Below are 16033 nucleotides of genomic sequence, written 5' to 3' on the forward strand. Positions count from 1 at the left end.
AAGACCAGTGGTCAAGGATGATGGGAATTGTAGTCCAAAAAGAGCTGGAGGCCCAAGGTTGGGGAACACTGCTCTAGGTCACCGCCCCCCAATCTGGTGTTCTCAAGTTATTGACTTCAACTCCCAGTTTTCCTAGCTGGCTGGAACTGATGGGAGTACAAAACACATGAAGGACATCATGTTGAGGGATATGGATTTTTGTACTCTTTACTTGGCTGGAGAACTGCATTGCAAAATTCAGAGAAGTGGAAATTTAGAAGAATGCCTGTGTTTCAGACTGCGTATTTTTTTTCAGAAAGTGCAGATTAGGTAGGTTCACCTTTAAATGTGAATTGTATTCGATTTCTCCCCCAACCCTAGCTTCTGTTAAAGGAAGAGGCCCAGCAACAAAGTTGGCAAACCCTAGATCTCTGGAATATACAGAACTTACAGTACTGCTGCACAAAATTTAGGGGTAGCCCAGTCTGAATAAATGCAAAATTCACAACAGGGAAACATCATCACTGGGACTAACCAAAGCATAACAAAATAGCTTTCAGGTTTTTGTAACATTTCGGTCGGTCCCAATATATTGCCGTATTGCGGGTTACTTCTGTCACTTGATATGGTTATCTATGGTTCTGGGTTTTTTTGCATGAATTAAGATGAGACTAGATATTATTTTTCTTTAGCAAGCATAATACTGGTGCAAATAACAGTAACTCACCCTAGATAAGGCAGAGCTCAACCTGACACTGAGTTGTTGCAACAGCTATTACTTACTATGCACCCTGGGGTTGCTGCTTCTTCCCTGGTGGAGCCACTGTGATTTTAACACATGTGGAACAGGCAGATATTCAATAGGTGCAGTTTTACCCATAAAAGTGAGTCAAAGTTATTTCCTAACTTTGGGCTATGCTTCTCACAAATGCCTTGTTCAAGTTATTAAGCCCTTTACTGACATGTATTTATATACCGCTTGATTGTAAAAAAACAAAACAAAAACTTCAAAGCAATTTACAAAAAGATAAATACAAAATTACGGTACCTACATCCGTTAAAAAATTTTTAATCACACAGATGCTGTTTAAAAAGGGTCTCTATTGGAAAAAGAGAGAGAACACTTTAAATTGGTCCCAGGCATTGTCTCTCATGGCTGTAATCTAAGCAAGCACTTAGATTACCACCAATCAAGAAAATCTCCATGAAACTGCTGGATGATCTTGGTGGTGACTGGTTGTGGTGGAGGGACCAACCTCTTTATCAAAGCCGTCTACATTTTAGAGATTGCAGCTTTTCTTTATGTGAGGAGTACAACGTGCACCTTTCTCTTTGCAAGGAATATAATGGATACCAGATCTCAGTCTGATGGCAGAATACAGAGCACAAAAGGGCAACATCACAGCTATGCCCAATCCTGAACCCATCAAAAGGTTGATGTGACTGCGCCCAACAATAAAAAGCTGAGTGCCAAAGCAGCTGTTATGTCTCAGAGCCAGGAAATAAGGGTGAAACTTACCATATTGGCCCGAATATAAGCCTCACTTTTCCCAAATTCCAACCATGAAAAGTTAAAGTGTGGCTTAAATTCGCAATCTTACAAAAACTGGCTTTTATGATATCGCTGCTGAAACAGACACATGGTAAAACGGAACGGGTGTGAGTGCCTGCGGAATTTTAAGGGAGAGACTTAGATTTAGGTATTGTCTCCCCCCCACCTTGAATTTTAAAGGTGAGGCTTATATTCGGGCAAATGAGGGGGGCGGGAGTATGAGATCCCTTAAAATAATTCTTCTCCAGTACGTTTCCGAGCACAATTCAAAGTGTTGGTGCTGACCTTTAAAGCCCTAAACGGCCTCGGTCCAGTATACCTGAAGGAGCGTCTCCACCCCCATCATTCTGCCCGGACACTGAGGTCCAGCGCCGAGGGCCTTCTGGTGGTTCCCTCATTGCGAGAAGCAAAGCTACAGGGAACCAGGCAGAGGGCCTTTTCGGTAGTGGCGCCCGCCCTGTGGAATGCCCTTCCAGCAGATGTCAAAGCGATAAACAACTACCTGACATTCAGAAGACATCTTAAGGCAGCCCTATTCAGGGAAGTTTTTAACGTGTGATATTTGACTGTATTTTTGGTTTCTATGGAAGCCGCCCAGAGTGGCTGGGGAGGCCCAGCCAGATGGGCGGGGTATAAATAATAAATTATTATTATATTATTATTATTCTTTTCCTTTCCAATCCTTTCATACATGCCTACTGATGATATATGCAGTGGGGACCTTCATACATAGGTAGTGGTAGGTATCTTGTTTTCTACTAGCTCCCTGCCAGCAGGTACCAACAGAAAGAAAGACAGAAAGGGGAGTTTCAGTGACCAAACTTACACAATAATAGCGTCACAAAACAGCTCCTAGGACCACAGCATTAAAGCCACATTTGTTCCTCATCACAAGGGGCTATGAGTACCAAAAGGTGTTTGGCGGGTGTGGCAAATATTGACTAAGGATGTGCATGCATTCTGTTTAGTTTTATATTGTGAATTTTTGGGTTTAGTACATGTACGTATTCTCTGCCCTGGGACCATCAGGTGAAGGTGCACATAATAAATAAAATAAAAATTTCTGCTGCTATTTTTATCTACAATGCTGCTTTTAGATTGCCTGGTTTTAAGTTTGCATTTTCTTTTATATAGATGGTATTTGTTATATGCTACTCCCTGAGCAGAAGACTGGGTAACAAGACCACTTCACTACACATGACTCAGACTGGGTAACAGGACCACTTCACTACACATGAATCAGGAGGACAGCTGCTTCTTACCATCTTCTGATAAAGTGGAGCTGTGGGTGGGAGTTTCCATCCCAACAGGAGTGTTGCAGACAGTAGTGTAGAGGCAAATGCAAAGTTCAGGGTCCCTTCATGACTGTCACACCCATTCTAAGATTATACAATCATCTGATAATTATACAATAACAATTAGGGATGCATCACTGTGATCAATGTTGCCTTTCAGCAATATCTACTATTTTCTGTGCACATACAAGGGCAACTTCCTTGGAGTGCTCCAACAACATATTTCAGAGTGACTTAAGTTGTGTTTTCCATGAAGTTCCATTGTACATAACAGAACCTGCAAGCAGAAGCATGCCTAGGATCCCTTGCACCCTTGGCAAGGAGCTGCATTGGCTCCTCCAAAGCTTGGAGAGACCATGGACCAGAAATTACAAAAGTTTGTGCTATGGCACCTTTCCTCTGCAGCCCTCGGGGTCACGTCTGCTCTGCTCCGCCTCTCCTTCCCCTCCTCCTCCTCCTCTTCCATTGATCCTTCTGCCCGGGTGAGTGGGAAGGCTCAAAGCAACTCTGAGCCAGAGTGGAGAGCTGAGATTTTTGCACCCCCCCTGGGCTTGCACCCTTGGCAGGGGCCAACCTAGCCAACCCCTAGATACACTGTTGCCTTCATACTATTCTCTTGAAACTCAAGTGCCTTGTGTTTTCATTTTTCTTACAATCTTTGGAGCATACTGTGGCTAAAAAGCTCCCCTTTCATGCTAATTAGGCAGCTCTAGAATGCTAGAGACAGGACTCTGCTACAGAAATAATAGCAGCTCTTTGACCCCTCCAAACCCCAAACCACCAGAGGTACCAGAATCCCAGCTATGCATGACCTCCTCCCCAGTAACTCTTCCACATCCTCAAGGGTCTCCTTAACCCCCGTGAAGATTGAGTGCCTATCCTTTTACATGAATGAAATATTTATTCCAAACTCAGAAATTAAGTTCATTGTGTAGCCCCATCATCACCCTGAGGCAAGTTGTAAATAGCATTCGCTAGACATTCCAGGAGAACAGCTGGCTCGCAAGTTGCTTTATCCTTTCACCCCTTACCTTTATTCCCAGAGTCGGCCCCCTCCCCTTATCCCCATTTGGCATCAGTGGCAGTAGCAACACTACAGCTAGTTGCGAATCACACTGAGGTTATGAACACAGACTTATCAGCTAGTGTGCAAGACAGTGTTTGTAAGGGAGACAGGAGCCATCTGTGAATTTGGATCTCTTCAGGATGGGGTGAGGTGACAAATTAAATAAACAAGGAAACCTTTACAGGCAGGCTGCTCTTGTCTTCTAGCTTGCAAAAGTTCACCAGGAAGAAGAATAAGAGTGGGTAAGAATACATTAAGATCTGTATTAGAGGTGATTTTTCCAGGTGATTCCACCTGCAGAAAGGAAGAGACCCTAGCGATAACCTTTATTTAAAATTTATTAGATCCCAATTGCTCTATGTAGATTATGTATTAAATGCAAGGTATTGTACTAAATTTCAGCAAAGCCTGCCTTTTGTTGCTGTGTCGCATAGATTAAACAGATTCCAGACTCAAAAGCAAAACAAAGCCCAAGCCAGATAATGCTATTTCAATCAGCTCTCTCGGTTGTCCTTAACATTGGGGGTGGGGGGTGGGGAATTGTTAAAGAGTCACGATCAATCACAAGAGAACTTTCGGGTAGGGTGGGGAGGGGAAACTGAAACAAAATTCCTGAATTGCACTCAGAAACCAATGTTCTGGTTTTCAAAGAACTGGTAGAATGTGTTCCTGGTCACAAGCTGTGCCAAGTAGACAGACAGCTGGATTCTGTTCCAAGACACAAAACGTTCTATTCAAAGTGTATGCAGCTAGAATAACCAGCCATCAAAATGACTTTTGTAACAGCTTTCTCCACTATCAGTCTCAGGCGGGGGTGGTGGGAGGGAATTATTTCACAGCAGTGGACTGATCACTTAATGTGAAAGAATTTGGGGTGATATTTTTTTTTAAAAAAGATCAAATGGATGTACAATGTATATCAAAGAAATGAAAGACTCGACGAATTATCACCAGGTGAGTACACAGTTCGCTCCACAACTGGAGTAGCATGCAATCTTCATGGCACTGAAGCAAACCCATTCCAGAGTTGGAAAGATGCCTTCTTTCGCTACTGTGCTTTAAATTTATACCTATGTGAGATCTGCTACCAAATGTTGCAATGTCTACTTGTCCCCTAGCAGGAGTAGTCCTTACTGGGGTTCCAGCTGGCCATGGCCTCCCCAAGGAGACCATTCCATGCCCCCTCCCTTCATTTTATATTTTTATTCTTTCTTTTCTCTTTTCCACTGTTACAACACTGAACCATCTGTGGCCATTAAGTCTGCTCAGTACTCAATGGGCTTTTCCCTTTTAGTTGCAGTTCTCCTCTTAGGTTTTAGGGGTTCCTAAAACCATTTTTGTGCTTCTGCAAACCCTGTAGTTCCCCTGGACATACTGATATCACCCTTCTTATTTCCCAGTTTTCCTGTTTTGGCTCCACTTCCATCAGCAGTCAACACTCGAGTTTGTTATTAGAGGGACTGATTGATAGCATCATTTTGCAATCTAGCTAGTACATCGTCTCCAATGGGGAAAAGTTACATGCCATACTTCTCATGCAGCCCCAACAGTTGGTACAAGTATCTCGTAAAGCTGTAAACAGACAGTCAAGGGCACAGTCCTAAAAACATTAACTAGGGAACTCAGTGGAAATGACAACAGGGAAAAAATGGAGAATCGGAGAAAGCAAAATCCCATGTAACAAGGGGAGGAGTGCCAATTCCAGCTTGTGGGGGGTATCCCCAGGCAAGACCCATCAGTTCCTGCCACCTTGAATGGACCCACCTTGCCTCTATCTCCATTGCCTATTCTCTTGGACTCTTCTTCTGGGTCCAATATGCAGAGCAGTCCAAAGGAAGAGGATAATGTAAACAGAAGCTCCTCCTCCTCCTGCTGCTGCTGTCATGGCTCCCTCATTTACAGAGCACAGATAAACAGGCTTTTGAGAGCAATTGAGGGTCAAGGGGTTCTCTGTTGAGACACAGGCCTTGGCAGGTCTCCAGCAATGTTCATCCCTGATGCTTGTTGTGATGGAGAGAGAGACAACAGCTACCCAAGTTAAAAAACAACAACTGTGTGGACGTTTTTAGTATGCATTTTGACTGGGGCCAACAACATTTGGTTGGTATTACCTAGGCAACTGATTTATACCAAGTCAGATCATTTGTCCACGTAGCTCAGGATTGTCTTCATTCGCTGGGTGCAGCTTCAGGGTTTTAAACAAGGATCTTTCTCTCCTCTACCAGGAGAGACTGGGAATTGAATCTGGTACCTTTAAAGGCAAGTGCTTTAAGATGAAGCTATGACCCCCTTCTTTCTTTTTAATCTTCACCATATGGTTTGTTTGTTTTTAATGGCCCCAATTAATCAGGCACTACAGTGCCTGGTAACCAGGCAAAAAGTAGAGACATTCAATTAAATCATGCTGTATTATGGAGCTGTGCTGTTCCTAGTTCATTTCAGCCAGTCAAAATGGGGGGGGGGGATCATTGCGGTGCAGGGCTTAGCACAGGCATAGGCAAACTCGGCCCTTCAGATGTTTTGGGACTACAATTCCCATCAGCCCTGACCACTGGTGCTGTTAGGGATCATGGGAGTTGTATTTCCAAAACATCTGGAGGGCCTAGTTTGGGGGTGCCTGGCTTAACGTAACACTGCCTTCGCACCAAGGCACACTCTATGCCAGGCAGCCTTCTAATCTCTACCTCATGGAAGAAGCTCCTCAAGGGGAGGGAGAGGGAGCCCTAGTTAGGGCAGTGAGGGAGAAGAGTTGTGGGCCAGGAATGGGCAAGCCCTTCTTGCAGAAGCTTTGAACTATGCACATCATGTAGGGAGCAGAGTCTGTTGCCTCTTTTCACCAACATCTAGAAGCGGTTCCAAAGGTTCAGAAGGGAAGGATCCCTGAATAAGCAAAAGCATGGACTCGGCAAATATGATAACACCATCTGACTGCACTCTCCTTTCTACTTGAGAACAAAAGGGAAGCCTACTGAATCAAGCCAATGACCCATCCAGTCCAGCGTCCTCACAGTGGCTAGCAAGATGCCTGTGGGAAGTCTGAAAGAAGGGCTTGAGTGCAACAGTACTCTGCCCACTCTTTCTGTCTTTTTTTAAGGCAATGACTTGTTTAGGTGGGCTAAAAGAAAGAAAACAGGAAGTATGTTCTATTTCCATCAGAATCTTTGGTTTAAAGTAAAGGGAGCCCTGACCATTAGGTCCAGTCGTGACCGACTCTGGGGTTGCGGCGCTCATCTCGCTTTATTGGCCAAGGGAGCCGGTGTACAGCTTCTGGGTCATGTGGCCAGCATGACTAAACTGCTTCTGGCAAACCAGAGCAGCGCATGGAAATGCCATTTACCTTCCCGCCGGAGCGGTACCTATTTATCTACTTGCACTTTGACGTGCTTTCAAACTGCTAGGTTGGCAGGAGCAGGGACCGAGCAACGGGAGCTCACCCCGTCGCGGGGATTCGAAATGGCACTCCTAGTTTGGGGTTTTTAAAAGTTACAATATTGTTTGACATTTAAAGCTATAGCCCAGCATTGCTTATATAAATGTTTCTAAAGAAAACATTGAAAGGAAAATATAGGGTCTCATTGTAGGGTCTCTGCTGTAACCCAGAGGACTTTTATTCACTGAAGTCAGTGGGACTTACACTTGAATAAACATGCCAACAATTACATTGTTACAGTTTTCACATAACACTTTCTATAGCTAAACTCAGTTGAGATTTATTCATGGAACTACAATGACAGATGTCTTGGGAAACAGCACACTCAATCTGCATACTAGCTGTAGCTGGATGTTTTCCAGATTTACCAACTGCTTGCAGTGGTAGAGAGCAGGCGGGGGTGGGGCACGCAGTCTGCAGGGGTGTGGCGCCCAGTGAGGGCGGGGGGCAGCCGCGATGGCACCCTACCGGGATCATGCTGCCTGGAGCCATGTGCTCCCCCCACACTCCTCTTCCTCCACTAACAACTGCTTGCCAAGCTTTCCTTTCAGAAACATTAAGTCTGTGTACCTAAGTATCACCAGCTGTGGCCCACCAATACTCTGAGGGTCACAGGTTTCCTACCCATCATTATATACGACACTGAGCAAAATGACATGGATTGGGGACAATGCATGAAGCTGCAAAGAGGGGAAGATTCCACTAGGTACTTTTTCCCTTTCACTACGATTCCATGATGAGAAAAGTGGTAAAATTAACTCTACACATTGAACCAAACCGCCTAAACTATAAACAAATCGACCACCAGCAGTCCATAGAAACACACAGACTTTACCCGACATCTAGAAGATAACAGATGAGGCAGATATAAGTTTGACTGTGTTCAAAGTGCCATAACACTTACTTGAAAGGCTTTTGTTGTAGAATATATTGATTTCTAATGTTGCTGCTTTTTAAAACTTTAGTTCAGGTTTTTTTTAATTAAAAATATTTCATTTATTAATACTCTTTTGAAGGTGTGACAGTGGTCGACAAGATTTTAAGCAACTGATCATCATTTGCTCCAGGATTTATGTTAGGGGACAGGACTTTGGTTTTTTTTTGGGGGGGGGCAGAACTGAGCTATCTGTGACCTGGTTGGTAGGTTGGTTGGTTAAGTATTTTTATTTATTTACTTGATTTAGGTGGGCAGCTGCCCCCCCCCTGCACCCTCTGGCTATGTCTATGCATTTGATGCACATAGATATAAAAAAGCAAGACACCATAATGTGGTTGGGCAACCCTAGTGGGCAGGGGTTAGATCCAAAAGGGTGACACCAAAGGGGATAATCCCTTTGGGGTTTTCACTTTGGGGTTGTCATAAGAGCAAGGGCACTACCCTCTTCTGTGTTGCTCTTGGAGCATTATTATTCTTGAAGGGAGTTTGTTTTTATATTTATCTGACAGGGATGCCCCCTGCAAGGTGGTAAGCATTAGGTGTGCTAGTGGCTGTGCCAGACTCCCTGCGGGGAGAGAGTCTGTTTATGGGGAAGGTCCTTAACTCCCTAGGCAAAAAGAGGGGCATTTCCTTGGTGAGAAACTGGGTGGAAACGGTGCTTGGAAAGTTCACTCCAAAAAGGAAGCAGTTTGAGTTCAAGTTCATCCTGTCTAAAAGGAGCTGGTTCCAGATTAAGTTTGTTCTTCTACAAAATGAACTACTGTATTTTTCCATGTATAAGACACTCCCATGTATAAGATGCCCCCTATTTTTGGGGACTCCAAATTAAGAAAACACCCCTCAGCACTACCCATGTATAAGATGAGCCCCAATTTTAAACCTAAAAAACCCCTAGTCTTATACACTGAAAAATATGGTAGTTCAGTTCAAGTTTATCCAGATTAACTTTTTAGTTCATAAAAAGTTTGTCTTTCGCATTCAGAATGTTACAATCTGCTGTGATGAAGTAAAGGTTCTAAAAGTAAATTGGGACCATAATCATATAATAAAATGTTTGACAGACGGAATATTAACAGGTGATGCTTCCCCTAAAATTGTATTTCCATGCCAGAAAAGGCTTACCTTGTTTAATTTTTGCTTGCCACACAGCTGTTAATGGCACAAGGCATCATGCACTTGGTACCTGTACTTTGTGCTGAAAGCTGCCAGTATTGGAGGACAGCGAAATTCTTCAGCAAGGAAAATACAGGAAATGCCTCATGTTCCTTCCTGTTGGTTGCTTAACTATGGTGATTAAGTCAATAAGCATCCTTAGCAGCAACAGCAGCACCTCCATATCAACCTAATAAGCCTTAGAACATTTCTTCCACAGTTTACTAACTTTTTAATATATGTCTGATTGACTTACTTTTTGTTTTAAATGAAATCTAGGATTGGAGGGAGGGAACAAATATGAATTGTTCATAATTTTACACCAAAATGAACCTTTCATTCACCCAGCAATTATTGGAACTACTTTCAAGTGTAGTTCAGAGATGTTTGAAGTATGTAGTGAACTTTGTTCAAATAAACTAGTTAATTCCAAGAACTGGATGGAAATTAGTGGTTTCGGGATGGGGGTTGTTGTTGTTGCATTGCTCTTATTTGATTGATTTGTTTTTCTGCACCTGCTTATTGGTTAGTCTTCTTTTTTTAAAAAAAATGAAGTGAGAATTGTGTGCCTAGAGTGATACAGTGAGTGTAAGGAGAGTGTGATTGCAGTTCATATTTATTTTACTATGTACTATGTACATTGTTTGACATATTTATCGTTACTTAATTGTGTTACTTGAAATGTGGGAGTAGTAGTATGTGGAATTATGAATGTGGAATTAGTATTATATTTTATATTTGTTTTTTGTTGTTGTTGGGATACGTAAACCACTTTAGAGGTTTCTGTTGAAATATGAAGGAGTATATAAGCTAAATCAATCAACCTTTCAATCCATAAATCTGAAATTCTGGTTGCTAAGTTGGCTGGCAAAGAATAGCGTGTGCTCCTACTTCTGAATTGAACTAATGACAAAAGTAAAACGCAAGTCACTTATTTGAAGTACATGTGCTTAACCATTTTGTCCCACTGACCTCTATGCAATGGGACAGAACTAGATTGTGCAACCTGCAGCTTGAACTACAAAGGATTTCAGGTTGGGTGTTGTTGTTTTTTATAAAAAAAAAACCACTGTATGAACTGTTTGCCTGCCCTTCACCCCATTAAGATTGCATTACTGTCCACTAGGCTACTTTTAAAGTCAAGTGCAAGATCCCAGTGTCAGTGACGTAGCATAGTTGTTCATCAGATCATCCAAATAAACTACCTACATATTTTCACACATGATTTAGTCTTACCACAATTTAACTAGAGATTATACATTTAAACACAAGTAAACCCCTTGTTTATGACTAGAACCTCAAGCTGTGCTCTCTAAGCATACTCAGTTGGCAGTACATTCCACAAAATTCATTGGAACTTAATACTAAAGAAATGTGTTTGGAATTGGAGTATTATGTTGCAGTCCATTATTTGTATTCTGAATTTCACACTTAAGGCACCCAAGAAAACCACATAGAAATAAAACAAACAAATCACATAAAAATAAAATAGTGAAAACACTTCTAAAGAAACAAGTAAAGTAGCAGATTAAAATTGACAAGTCAATGAGTTGAAAAAGAAGAATGTTCCATAACTCAGGCACCTCTCTACATTAACCATCCACCTAGCCTCAGAAGGTGGGGAAGTATCAGATAAAAGTATTGGACTAAGACCTTAATTGCTCAAAAAAAGTGAAGCTGGAGGAGCTCTCCAGAAATAACTCCATGACCACCCCACTCAACGAAGTGAGAAAAACTTGCTCCAACCTCCAAAGGTACCTCTCAGACCCCCACACCTGCTTCCTCTCAGCTACTTTTTGTAAGCCATATTGGGCAAGAGATAGGGAGATAGGTGAGAGCCAGTACCTCTTCAAGCATGCCTTGTACATCCATAACGTAAATTTGTCCATACAATACTAACCAGCCAAATCTATAGGCTTATTCCTGTAACCAAATAACTGGAGATGGGGCATAAACAAATTATTTTATCTGAAAAATGTCTACCAAAGGTGCTGCAATTGTTTTTTGAAGATAATCTGCCCGAGGGTCGAGATGGAGAAAATGTCGTATAATTTAGAAAAGCTCCACTAGGCTAAGGCAGCACAGGTGCAATATTAGCAGAGAACAGAAAAGTATTTCTTTTTCCACACTACCTTTACCACCAAGTAGGCCTTCAAATGGTTCTAGCCAGTATTTCATCAGACTTGTTATGAGCTTTTACTCCATCTGTAGCCCAGTTAATCCGCCAGCTGATTCCCAAGCTCCCTGGAAAACAAGGGAGCTGATATGATTCTAACCAGTAGGACAGAACACCTAGGAAAGCCTGGGTTGATTACCCAGATTAACTCCAAATTCCAGAGACTGACCAGGGTATCAGCAAAAATGCAAGCCATGTCAGCAAGAAAATCTCCCAGGGTAGTTTGAAAACCATTGGATCCATCAGATGCCAAAGGTAATCTGAACAAGTCCTTCAGCTCCCAAAACATTAAGGTCACCAATAGCCTAAAAATTACTGGGGAGGGGAGTGACCTACAGCCCTCAAGATGCCCCTGATTCTAAAAACATCTGGAAGGCCCAATGTTCCCCATTCCAGTGTTACCAGATAACCATGACAGGGAAATAGTTAAAAATGTGTGTGTGTGTGTGTGTGCGCACACACACACACACACACACACACACACTATACAACTGATCACAACCACTGAGTGTGTGCCCTACTACAAAGGGCCCAGATGACTTGTAACAACCCCATGGTTGTCTTGATGACAATTAAGTCCTGAGTTATATCTATCAGGAGGACCCTGACATGGATGTTGAAATTCCCTAAGGCCATTTCCATCACCTGTGGCAGGGATACTGTTGGGCAGCATGATAGATGATACACCAAAAAGGGTCCCTAAAAACTGTCATTCTGTCCAGCTAGGTGAGATGGTATCAAAAATAGACTATGGCAATGGCAGTCAATGTGGTGCCCTCCAGATGTTGGAAGCATCCCAGAGTGGCTGGCGCAACCCAGTCAGATGAGTGATATCATTCTCATATATATATATATATAATCTGCAACCCTGATCATTGGCGATGCTGGTTGGGGCTGATGACAGTTGGGTTCCAATAGCATCTGGAGAGTGCCCTGTTGACTATCCTAGACAAAAGAGAGAGGTCTCCAATTTCCAGCAAGATCAACAGCCTCATCCATGCTCAGGTCCTGGGTGGCATTCAAGAACAACAGCACCAGGCATAAAGGTTTGTTGACAACACAATCTGGGTTTCTTTGGGAGGGAAACAGAACAAATAAGGGGAAAGCTCTTAAATACCTAACCCTTACTCCTCCTTCAACAGACCATCGGTCTTGCACCACAATATATCTCCTTACTCATAATATTGGAATCAGGGTACCTACATCCTATAACCCATGCACAACTCACTAAAACACAAATAAAAAGGAAGCACAACCATGATATTTAAAACATGAATTGACAAACAGTGAGTAAGCAGTAAAAATGGGATGTTTAAAAATATCAGCTGTTAAAATTAGCAACAGACATAAATCTGATGGCAAAACAAATATAAGTCATTTACTAGAAAGTAAATAATCTGAACTCCATGACTTTTTCCATGAGACTGTTTTTATGAAGGGGCATTGATACTGAGAACCATTGGGCTCAAGCAGATTCACTCCTGAATAAGTATGCATAGGATTTCAGCTCTATTTTGCATTTTTCACATCTGTAAATCTGAATAAAAAACAAAAAAAAATGATGCAGGCAAATCAGTTCAACTGCAGCTCTCTTCTGGTTTTTATCCTACACTATCAGCATTATGAAGGGATGAGTTCCAGACCAAGACAGCAGACCCACACAAGTTTTCCTGGAAGCAAGTACCATTAAACCCTGTGGATGGAATTTACTTCCAAGAAAATATGCAAAGTATTGCACTGATTAAGGCATTCTCGGGATAATTGCTCTCAGCCAGCCGTCCTTAATTCAGTCCTAGAGACTGGAACCCTACTACTTGGAATTTTGTCCCACTGAAATCCACAGAGTAAATCTGCATAGAATCTGTCTATATTACTAGAGAACAAACAGGGTACTGCATGTATTATTGAGTCCAGTAAAATTTGTGGAGCCCGGGTATCTATTCAGGATAGGAATGTTTTCCTGTTCTGGAACAATTCCCTAGTTCCCGGCAAGTACAGTACTGTACAGACTTTGGCACTTCTGCAACCACCTTCCTCCTACTTCAAATTTAAAACCGTAAATTTAGGACCCAGCAGCGATATCATGCACAGTTCTGCTTTTTTGTTTGTTTTTTTGGTTTTGTTTGTTTTACACTAAATATACTTCTTTCTCCCTCACATCAGTACTTGGTAGTTTGCATCTGGGGGGGAAAGCAACCCAATTGGTACCGTAAAAGCCATCCTCATTCACCCACCCACCCACCCACCAAAGAACCATGAACCCCAAACAGCGCCAAGAGAAAAATGTTGCAGGAAGGGGCGGAGGAGGAATACCCTCCTGCCGATTCCCTTTATTTATATTTTAATTCCCCCTGTCCGCCTCCCGTCGGAGAGAAGCGCCTGTCACCTCCAACTGTCACCACAGCTGCGTGTCTCCGAAAGGGATCCCAAAACTTTCCAGCGACACGGAAGAAGACTATCCGGGAGCGCGAGGTAAGGCAAGTCCAAAGAAACACGCGCGAGTCACTATCTATTGTTTCCAACCCACTTCCTCCCGAGGAGGAACCGCGTGGGTTTAATTCATTCGTCCCCGGTGGATCGATTCGCCCCACTCGGAGCGCGTTGATCAGTCTCTTGGCGGCCAGAGGCTCGTCCCTCCGCGCGAAGCCTCCTGTTGGCAGAGGGCTGGCCTAGCAAGTTTGGGGGGAAGCGAAGGGCTCGGGCCAGGCGCACCGTCTGTTGGCGAATCTGACACCCACATGCAGCCTTCTTCGGGGGGGGGGGAGAGACACCAAGGCTCGGGGCAGGCCACGATCTCCCGCCCGGGTCCTCTCTCCCTCCGCCCCCCGCTTTTGCAATCTCCCTTCTCTCCAACTGGGTCAAAAGTGGACTTTGCTGGGTCCCTCAGCCCAAAGCAGCCCGATCACCCCAGCCCAAGGAGGCGCATTTTGCACCCAAAGTAGTGACGTTTACTGGGAATGTAGAACCGACCCCCCCCCCCGAGCCCTCAACAAGCCCTTCCAAGCGCAGCCCCTTCCTCTCCTGGTGCAGCCCGGCCCGGCCTGCCGTTCCCGGGAGACGAGCGAGCGGCGAACCCCCCCCCTTCCCCGCCCCTGCTTCCCTTCCCCGCCCCGGCCGCTTTTTATTAATTATTGTCGCTGTTATTATTGCAACATCCCACCAGAGCAAAGGCAAGCGAAGCGCCCCCCCCCCTGCGGGAAGTGGGGTCGCTTGTGTTTCCTTACCGTGCGAGGAGCAGGAAAAGGAGCGCAGGGTCTCGGGGGTCTCGCCGGACCCCCGTCTCTGCCTTCCGTGCCGCCCGCCCCCTCCCGCACAGCTGCTCCGCGAAACTCTCCGAAGGCGATCGGCTTGGCGCTCTCCGGCTGCCTCTCTGGCGCTGGCGCTGAGGAGGAGGAGCGGCCCAGCCGAGGGGCGGAGACAGGGGACTGGCATGGCCGGGGCCGTCCCTCTTGGCTCGCCGGGCGGGAGGGGCAGAGAGCCAGGGGCGTCCGAGCCGCGCTCTCGGGCTCCGCGTCCATTCGGCCCTTCGAGCTCTTTCGAGGGGGCTCTGACAGGGAGGGAGGGAGGCAGGAGAGGCGCCTTCCTTGCCTCGTACTGACTGGGGACGAGGAAAGGGCGTTTTGAGGCGCTCGTGGTCGGAAAGGTCCCACTCGCCTCAGTGGGGTTTGGTGGCGCGTCGCCTTTCCGCCTCAGGAAGAGTCCCGGAGAGGGCGAGAAAGAAGTAGGGCAAAGAGTCGTGGCTCTCGCGCGGATTCTGGCCACGTTTGAAGGGTGGCTGTGCGACACGAGCACAATAGCGCAACCTTGTACTCTGGAATACGCTATCGCCACCAGATTCCGCACGGACCACAATCCTCACTTAGATTAGGAGAGGCTTTCTGACCACAAGGCACTCGTGAAGTGATGTTGAATTTGATGTTGTAAACGGACAGAACAAATACCTTCCTTGCGTTTGTTTGCTTTGCTCCGCACCTAGGAAAATGGGCAGAGGCTTTGCTCTGCAGTGCAGTGGGATCCCCTCTGCATATTTACTCAGCAGGAAATGTTGACTTCAATGGGCTTATTCCCAAAGAAACGTGCCCAGGATTGCAGCTTTCCCGTGCGATTCTATGGGCCGGCACCACCCCTTTTTAGGGTTGCCATATTTCAAAAAGTAAAATTCCTGACACCCCTGCAAAGCTGAGCTTTTTTTCTTTTTAGAAAACCACCAAAATTGTTGATCTTTTTTGGGGGAAAACATTTTGCCACTTCGGCAAAATTCTCCCCACGCCATTTTTGCACATGAAAACCAGGACATGTCAGTACAGTGGTACCTCAGGTTACAGACGCTTCAGGTTACAGACGCTTCAGGTTACAGACTCCGCTAACCCAGAAATATTACCTCAGGTTAAGACCTTTGCTTCAGGATGAGAACAGAAATCGTACTACGGCGGCAGCGGGAGGCCC

General features: G+C 44.6%; 1 protein-coding gene across 15 annotated transcripts in view; it reads right to left on the reverse strand.

The window, feature by feature from the left end:
- The window catches only part of GREB1L (GREB1 like retinoic acid receptor coactivator), a 168091-nt gene extending 153120 nt beyond the window's left edge, over positions 1–14971 (reverse strand). For 14 of the 15 annotated variants that reach the window (XM_028737207.2, XM_028737218.2, XM_028737219.2 and 11 more), the window contains exon 1: positions 14812–14971. The gene's annotated coding sequence lies outside the window, so the exon portion shown is untranslated. Of the gene's footprint in view, positions 1–11543; positions 11656–14811 lie in introns of all 15 variants that reach the window. The other variant, XM_028737205.2, reaches the window with a different exon arrangement.
- Between the last annotated feature and the right edge of the window lie 1062 nt (positions 14972–16033).

This window comes from Podarcis muralis, chromosome 8 (genome assembly GCF_964188315.1).
Source record: "Podarcis muralis chromosome 8, rPodMur119.hap1.1, whole genome shotgun sequence".
NCBI lineage: Eukaryota > Metazoa > Chordata > Lepidosauria > Squamata > Lacertidae > Podarcis > Podarcis muralis.